The 9,026-nt window shown below is 45.7% G+C and overlaps 1 long non-coding RNA gene across 1 annotated transcript in view; it reads right to left on the reverse strand.

The window, feature by feature from the left end:
* Positions 1 to 9,026, reverse strand: part of LOC109321125 — a 20,804-nt gene that overhangs the window by 3,076 nt on the left and 8,702 nt on the right. The window contains exon 3 of the long non-coding RNA XR_002103981.1: positions 871 to 878. This is a non-coding gene — a long non-coding RNA (uncharacterized LOC109321125). The remainder of the gene's footprint in view (positions 1 to 870; positions 879 to 9,026) is intronic.

The following is a 9,026-nucleotide window of genomic DNA, read 5'->3' on the forward strand; positions in this document are numbered from 1 at the left end:
CCGGACCAGCTGATTTAAATACGTCCAGCCCCTCCAGAAGTTCCCTGACTAGATCCTCACTAACCCTTGGCCTAGGTGTGCCTCCCCTGGGGCCTGAGGGGAGCCCAGTGGGGGGGCTGATTTGGTCCCTGCTCAGGAAAATGGAGGCAAAGAAGTCGTTAAATGGGTTAGCTTTGTCATCTGGTGTGATGGCCAGATTTCCTAACGTGTCTTGCAGAGGCCCCATGTTACCTGGTACCTTCATTTTGCCCCCTATGTACTTAAAAAAGGACTTCTTGTTGTCCTTGATCCAGGAAGCTAGTCCCAGTTCTGTCTCCACCTTGGCCTTCCTGACTGCCCCCCTGCAGCCCCGAGCAACCGCAGTATAGTCCTCCCTGATGATGGCCCCTCCCTTCCATTAGATGTACGCCTCCCTTTTAGCTAGGAGACATTCTTGGGTACTTTTGGTGAGCCATGGGGGCTTTTGTGCCATCCTGCTCCTTTTGATCCGTGTTGGGATTACCTCCCTTTGGGCCTGGAGGATCATCTCCTTAAGGAGCGACCACTCTCCTTGGACACCTGGCTTCCCTCCCCTCCCCTCCGGGACCTCAATGCTTCCCCAACTATTCTCCTTAGCTCACTGAAGTCCGCCCTCCTGAAATCTAAGGCTGCTGCCTTGTTGCAGGCCTTTGCCACCTTGCGCTGGCTGCTGAATTCCAGCAGGTGATGATCATTGTTGCCCAGGTGGTTGAGCAGCCAAAGCCCCTTCACCATGTCGTTGCCCATGGTTAGCACCAGGTCCAACAAGGCGTCTTCCCTGGTGGGCTGCGCACCTCCTGGGTTAGATGGAGGTCCTGCATTTTGGCTAGGAACCTATGTGAGTGATCAGACCTGGCTGACTGCTCTCCCCAGCAGATGTCTGGAAAGTTCAGGTCACCCATGATGACTATGTCCTTTGACCTAACTACCTCCGTGAGCTGACTTAAGAATTCCTGGTCTAGCTCTTCCCCTTGGTTGGGTCTGTGGGTGTTCCCCACCATTAAGTCTCTTTCCCCTCAACTGCCTTGTATTCTAACCCAGAGCACTTCAGTGTGCCCCTCCTCTGACTTTGTGCTACTTGCTGAGGATGTGTATTCCTTCTTAATGTAGAACACCACACCCCCACCTTTCCTCCCTGTCCTGTCCCTCCTGTACAGCCTATAACCTTTGATATTCACTGCCCAGTCATGCGTTGGGTCCCACCATATTTCTGCCCCACTTTGTCTGGGTTGGTGTCGGCTAGCAGGAAGGTAAGTTCCTCCTGCTTGTTTTCCATACTACGAGCGTTTGTGTAGAGGCATTTGAGGCCACCTGAGGATGTGTGCACTGGCCTCCTAATCTCAGCATTGCCCTGGCCCCTGTTGCTTACCTGTGTATATGTTCCGCTCATCAGTCTAGGCTAGGCTGTACTTGTGGGTGCTGCTTAGTTTAGCAGTCCAAGGCTTCCTCCGCCCTCATCTTCCCCCGATGAGCCTAGTTTAAAGCCTGCCAGAGGAGATCCGCCAACCTCGAAGAGAACACACGCTTACCTTTAGAGATATAGACCAGTTTCAAATCCCTTATACTGGTAAAAGTGTAATGTTTGTACTTGGCCTTCGAAAATAGCATGTTGTTTAGCACATGCACTGATGCCTTGACTTTACTGTGCCTCTCGCGGGTATCTTCTCCTCAGGCATGTTTCCTGGAGGATAAAACTGATGCAAAGGATCTGTGAATACCTATTCAGTGGTGGGCTAGTGTAATGTAGTCACCTTTCCTCTGGTTGAGCTCTCCAAACTGTTTTTGGAAATGTGCAATAAATAATGGAAAGATGTGTGATGAAATTCCCTGTTATGTGAAAGGTTAACACAAGTTTGCATCACTGAAATTTTAAGTTTAATGGAATTCAAATGATAGATTTTTTTTTTTTTTGCTGGCTTTTTGTACAGGGCTAAAATTTACCCATAAGATCTCCAAACCAGACTTTTTTAAAATGTATATTTAGATGCCTAGAAATACAAATGGGATTGTAGGCACCTAACTCCCATTGAAATGAAAATCTCATTAGATATCTGTATTTTTAAGCATCTGAATTCACTTAAAAATTGGTATGATGTGACTTCCAGATGTTCAGGATGTTAGTGCTGGATCTGCCTGTGCATGTATATGTACAATCCCACTTGAAATTCAGGGAGGCCACAGACATGCCTCTGGGTGTGATCACAGAATTTGGCCAAATGGACATACTTAGACTGGAAGAAAACCCCCAACTTTTCAATTTAGGTTACTGCTGTCATTTATATTTACATTTATAAGTGTGTACAATTATTTGTCTTAAGTAAGTGTTCTTTTTATGTTTTTATTTTTTTCATTTTATTTTTCCTCTTTTGTAATACAAGAGATCTACATCAGGAAAAATGCTCTTATTTATTAGTTGATAATTAGTTTGCTACACTGTAACTATCATGAACAGATTAGTCACTGTCTCCCATTAGAAAAGATGTCCTCTTATCTCATCTTCTAGATTTATAGCTTTGCAGCCAAACACCGGTCTTGTCTTCCTTCCCACATTTTTCCAATTAGATATGTTAATGGCCATACTTGTCCAAAGATGGCAGTGTCCTCCTAAAGCTATTGTTGCAGAAAATTTAACTCCTCGGAATGGACTGATGAAACAGCTTAAAATTCCACCTATTTAATTAAAAAGTTATGGTAAATACTGGTAATATAAGCTAACCCTGACCAAAAGAATACAGATTAAGGGAGGGGAAAAATCCCTCAGATAAGCACATGTCACCAACACCAAATTTAATTATGTGCATTCTATTTATTTATAATAGTTTGGGTCAAAATAATGCTTGATGAACAATGCAGCAATAGTGCAACTTGGCAGCATTTTGTATCAGCATTAATATTTGTTAAACTACAGCATGTCAGCATGAGGCCAACAGAAGTCCAGTATTACAGAATGACAGTGAAGCAAAGAACTATTCCTCCAATGGGGTATATTTTTTAACATGCATATCTCCCTTCCAATATGTCATATACTGAGGACTTGTCTCTCAAAACAGAGTGAAGGGAGAGATATAAACAGTGGGGAATTAGGATATATATAGATGTTAGGGGGAGGTTAGAGCACATGGCCACCTGATTTAATTTAGCTTGCACAGATGCGGACCTTACACTTAGGATGCATATGGAAGTGCAGCTCCCGGGGCTAACTCATGGCAATTCATAGAAATAGCCATGAAATTGACTGATCTTCCCAATCCAACAAATGTTAACTGTTGAATCGGGAGGGTGGAGGACCAGAACCAAGCTGCTTCTTCCACTGGTTTTCCATGCCTCTCTTGTGGCTTCACCCCCACTCTTGGAGCTCTGTTGCTGTCTCTGGATAGGAGGAAGGTTAAGGCAGGGGACGGAGGTCTTTTGCGGTTTTCTCAACCCTGCTGGAATGGATGGGGTGGATAGATTGGAGCCCCTCCACCCCGCAAGGTGAGGGGCTTCAGTCCACCTGCCCCCCCACTCCAGTGGGGCTGAGAGAACCCCAGAAGAGATCTCTCTCCCCTGCCTTCTCCTCCTTTCATCCAGAAATAGCAGCTGAGCAGAGCTGACAGAAATTAATGAAGTTGCTCTGCTTAGGAGTGGCTTCATTTGATCCCTCATAAAGTGAAGGTCAGTTTGTTGTGTGCCTGGAGGACTGTGCAGCTGTACTCTTCTGTTTGGGCATAGCTTTGGAGTGGTTTCAAGGACCTGATTGTGCCACAAATCCTAGTTTTGTCTGTGACCTTAGATCCCTAGTTGGGTCCAGCTAAGTGCGAACTGTACAGAAGTTCAGGAAAGTTAGAGCCGTCTAACAAGTGCTCCCAACCTGGTGAAGGTCAATTACAGCAGTTCTCTGTTTCGGCTCTCTGCTATGCAGCCTCCACATCACCCCTTATAGCTATGCCCATGCAGTTTTTAACAACAGATGTCTTCCCTTTTATGAAACATTCAACTCTCTCAGACACCAAAGAAAGTTCCTAACACAACTTTTCCCACTGGGCCCAAAGAGAACAATGAAAAAACCTCACACTGCTTTCTGCCACAGCAATCCATGCATCTTTGGGTCCACTCCCTACGGGTCCCAGGGCCTGGCTTGTCTGACTTCTAGGATATAAGCAATGAGGAATTCGGTTATATACAGATGTTCAGGGAGTTAGGGGGAGGTAGGATCTGTTGGGGAAATAGGCCAGCTACTATGTAGCACCCATACACCGAAGGGTGTGTTCATCTACTGAGGAACACTGACCTCCTCCCGTCTTTGGGCTTGTTCCTAGCCTCAATCAATTAGGCAGTGTTGGCAAGATGATTTATTGCTCTGCAGAGGGGTGCTCAATGTCCAAAGACAAAAGAGCCCCCAACCTGAGTTTACAGCTTGATATTTATACATTAACTGTTACATAGCTGTGTGCGCATTCAGGGTCTTTTGTCTGCTATTACAAAGTTGCAGGACACACAGAACAGCTTGAGGATGTTTGGAACTGGTTCTGTGATTAACCTTGTCAGCAAAAGATTCATGGTTTTGCTTACTGTCAGCAAAAGGGTTTTTAAGCTTAGGGAAAGGTCAGCAGAAGGCTATCTTTAAGTTTAGCATTAGATCATCTGTTCAGCAAGGGGTCATCTGCTTTTTCACGGGTTATATTGTTTTTCTGACAGATCACGTTAAAAGTAGCTATCCAATTTAACTTAGCTTGGACAAATGCAGACCCTCCGCTTAGGACGCATACAGAAACGCATCTCCCCAGTCTAACTCATGGTGGAGGATCAGAGCCGATCCAGGGAGAGAGACTGCTTCTTCCCCTTGTTTAACCGATCCTCCCAATCCATCAGATGTTATACCCGTGAGGCTAATCTGTCATGGCTTTTTTGCCTGGTCTTTCTTCCCTCCTGCCCGCACAGAACATGCTTGTTAACAGTGCGTAGCCCTCAGGAGATGTAGAGCCCTAGCTTGGTCTCAGCTGCAGCTCTTCACCCCTTCTGGCTCTAAAAGTCTTTGTCATAAAGGGACCTAACCTGCTGACCGTGTCCCATTGTCCTCTCCCCTGTAACAGAAGTAAAACCCTCTGTTACAATGGCACAGCTGCCATCTCACTTTATTTATGTCACTTTATTTATTTATTTTTTAATGACTCATGTAATGACATTCATTTGAGCTGTGTTTCTGCAGTACAGACATCACAGTCCTCAAAATTTGTGAGTCTCAGTCTTCTAGGAACCGGCATCTAATTTCCAAAACTAAGATTCCATTTTGTCTCCTAATTATTCATATGCATAATGTGGTTGATGAAAGTGTGTTTCACATGTTTCACCATATTTGCAGTTCAAAATTAAAATAATTCCTGGCTGAGGTTTTAAGCTCAGCAACCCTGTGGGGATTTAAATCTTTTTATCAGAATTCTCTTGCTTGATAAGTTATCCCTAGGGTCTAACAATGAAAATATTAATTAATCCCATATGCCACACAGTTCTTGCTGATGGCATTGCTGATCCTCTATTTTTATCTGGCCAGGTGCTATGTATATGCGTGTTATTTATATAGCAGCTGAATTTTTATCACTGAACTTTTGATAAGTGCCTTATACCGAGGCAGCAAGGTTGTCTCCAGCAGCTGAGCGCTAGTGCAGTGATACAGATCAGTGGTGCTCAACCTTTTTCCCCATCGGGCTGGATGGGCAGTGCCTGGTTTATCTGCAAGTCAGATCTGATCACTAGCTCTCATCTGGTGCCAAGGGTGGGCACAGCGAGGTGCCGTCTGGCCTTGTGGAGGGGTTTGGGAGCAGTTCAGCTACAATCCAGCCAGACAGGGAAAGAGGGCTAGGCCTCGCACCAACCTGGAGTCAGTGTGGGGAGGAGGCATGGCCTGGCACCAATTCAGAGCTGCGTGGAGGGGAATGAAGTGCCACTCAGCCCTGATGCAGCAGTGCGAGGAGAAGCGGGGCATGGCCCAATCCCAGTTCAGCTGTACAGGGAGAAGGGGGAATGGCTGAGTTGTGACCCACTGTACAGGGCTTAGAAATTTGGCAGCGGGGAGGGGTGGCAGTATTAATGGCCCTGCTCCCCAACCGCCAAATTTCCTGACCCATAGAGAGCCCTGCAGGCCGGATGCCACAGCTCCATGGGCCACATCACGGGCCAGAGGTTGAGCAGCCCATATATAGATCGTTATTAATTCCAATAAACTGTTGAAACTACCAGAAGACTAAATCTTGTCCTGTCTTACATTAGCTTAAGTAAGATTGCACCTGGTGTAAATTGTGGCAAAAACAAATATGGTTCTGCAAGTCATCCACAAAATGATTTTTGACTGTAGCTGAATTTGGCACGTGTTGAGTTTCCGGGATCAGGTGCAAAGTTTTACTGTATTGGAGTCGGCTCGCATAGATTTTCAAGATGCTTCATGCTGGTCACATTCCTAAAAGTATCTTCATACTTTGTTTATGAAAAAACAATGCCAGTATAGCAAAACTGCTCCAACTTCAAGCCTGCTTCATTCAGGGTAAAAGACTAGGCAATTTAGCTCATGATTGTGTACTAGCAATACAGATATGGATGTGACTGTTAGATCTAACAGCTGCTAAGTGCTCCTGAGTAACAGCTGCCTTCTAAAGCAGGTAAAGTGTAAGTTTATCCACACCCTGAGTGGAGATGAAACCAAAATAAATGCTTTTTCAATAGAAAACAGACCACTGTAATCCACATGCATTCTGTTGTGACAAGTGAGAAAAATGGAGCTCCTGAAATGACAGAAGTAAGAGCAGGATATACTTTCTAATTGCTCATCTCTACTCACAGTGACTTTAGGAATCCATCATGTAACATGTTTCTCCGGTCCCGTCACTTGCTGTTAACAATTGCTTAACTGCTAGGAGAGAGAGGTAGTTAGCTGTGTTAGCCTAAAGTTAGGCAGAGCAGCCTGGCAGAGGGACACTGTAAGCAGGTGATGGCACATATGTTGCTAGAGGGGCAGGTAAATGAACCTGCTAGTGTCAGATATGCAAAAATGTTCTTGGCACTTTTTTATAAGGAAGTGTAAATGAGACCTGGTGGAATATTCTTGATCATGCTTTCTGTAAAAAGTTTTTGAAAATTGTCTTGTCCTGTCTGTATTGGAATATAATCAATATTCAGTATAAATTAGAGGAGAGGCATTACTAGGGTGCTCATACATCCAGGTTTGGCTCATACTAGGGTGCTCATACTCCAGCATTCCCTAGCCTGGTCTCTGCTGGTTGTTCAAAAGTCCCAGGCCCGGAGTCCAGAGGGGAGGTGGAAGAGCGTGGTGTGCCAGGCAGGCAGCCAGGAAGGCACTACTGCTCCTGTGCAGGAGCAAGAATGTGCCATGTGCAGGCAGGGTGGTGCCTGCCACCCTAGGCAGGAGGATTCATCTCCCACAACCACTAATTGTCAATGGCATATCATACTCTTAATATAGATAAGTTTACAATAGGAGTTTACATTAGAAAAAACTTGACAAGGGCAAGGATTCAAAAGTGGCTACACCAGACCCTACAGCTTTTCTTTTAGCCCTCTCATTGAATTTGTGAAGTAAAAGAAAAAGTCAAAGAGAATTTTTTTTCTCACTTGCAATGAGCTCTTGAAGAAGAAGCTTTCTTGGCACTACATTGATATTAGATCTAAATTTTGAAGGAACACATTCTGTGAGAAAAGGCAAGGGCCCTTAGAATATCTGTTTCCAAAAATCAGAGTGAAACTTACGTCTCCTGTACACCTTATAAGTCCTGCACAGTTATCTGGTTAATTGCATAACTACCTGAAACCAGCTATATGTGCAAAGTACCTATCATGCTATACAAAGATCCAGCCAGCTATGGTGTTAGACTTTGAAAATGTGTACTAACTTTAGATCTGGCTGATTTATCCAGTTTTAATTTGCACATGTAGCATGTAAGTTGCACATGTCCTCCCCTGTGGCTGGGAGCCCCATCAGTGCACCATGCCCAGCCAGGGCTGATAATCCCACAAATGAAGCCCCCAGTGGCTGCTGAGACCAAGCTGTGGACACTGGGACCCCACAGCATACATCCCAGTGCTGGGACCCAGCTGGTTTCTGGCAGCCTCAAGGTAGGGTGGAGATCGCTCAGCCCTGGCGGTGCATGGAGCCCCTGGGGCTGGGATATGACTGCCATGGTCTCCTACAGTGAGGTGTTTGTGAAGCTGCAATCACTCAAAGCTTCTTCATGCACCTCTGGGGCTGGGAGACCATGGCAGATGAGGTCTTCCAGCCCCAGAAACATCATGCTTCTAGCCAGGAGCTTGCTTCTTGCTGGTGTGAATCAGGCTCCCCCTACACCAGCAATAAGGTGTTTCATAGTTTTCATAGACATTAGGGCTGGAAGGGACCTTGGAAGATCATCGAGTCCAGCCCTGCACCCAAAGGGCAAGAAGTCAGTTGGGGCCATAGGATCCCAGAAAGATAAGCATCCAATCTACTCTTGAAGGTGTTCAAAGTAGGTGCTTGAACCACATCTGATGGCAGGCTGTTCCAGACCCTGCAGGGTTGGACAGTAAAGAAATTCTTCCTTATGTCCAGCCTGAAACAGTTTTGCAGGAGTTTATAACTGTTCCACCTTGTCATCCCCTGGGGCACTCTTGTGAACAAACGTTCTCCCAGATCCTGGTGGTCACCCCTCATAAACTTATAGGTGGCCATTAGATCACCCCTGAGCCTGCGCTTTTCCAGGCTAAAGAGCCCCATGGCTCTCAGCCTGTTGTCATAAGGTCTGTTTTCCTGACCTCTGATCATGTGTATGGCTCTTCTCTGGACTCTCTCAAGCTTCTTCACATCCTTTCTGAGCTGTGGGGCCCAAAACTGGATGCAATACTCCAGCTGCGGCCTCACCAAGGCTGAGTACAAGGGGAGAATGATGTCCCAGGATTTGCTTGAGAAGCATCTACGGATGCAAGCCAGCGTTTTGATTGCTTTACTAGCCACAGCATCGCATTGAAGGCTCATGTTCATCTTGTGG

The sequence above is a fragment of the Crocodylus porosus genome, unplaced genomic scaffold, assembly GCF_001723895.1.
Source record: "Crocodylus porosus isolate Cpor-Errol unplaced genomic scaffold, CroPor_comp1, whole genome shotgun sequence".
Taxonomy (NCBI): Eukaryota; Metazoa; Chordata; order Crocodylia; family Crocodylidae; genus Crocodylus; species Crocodylus porosus.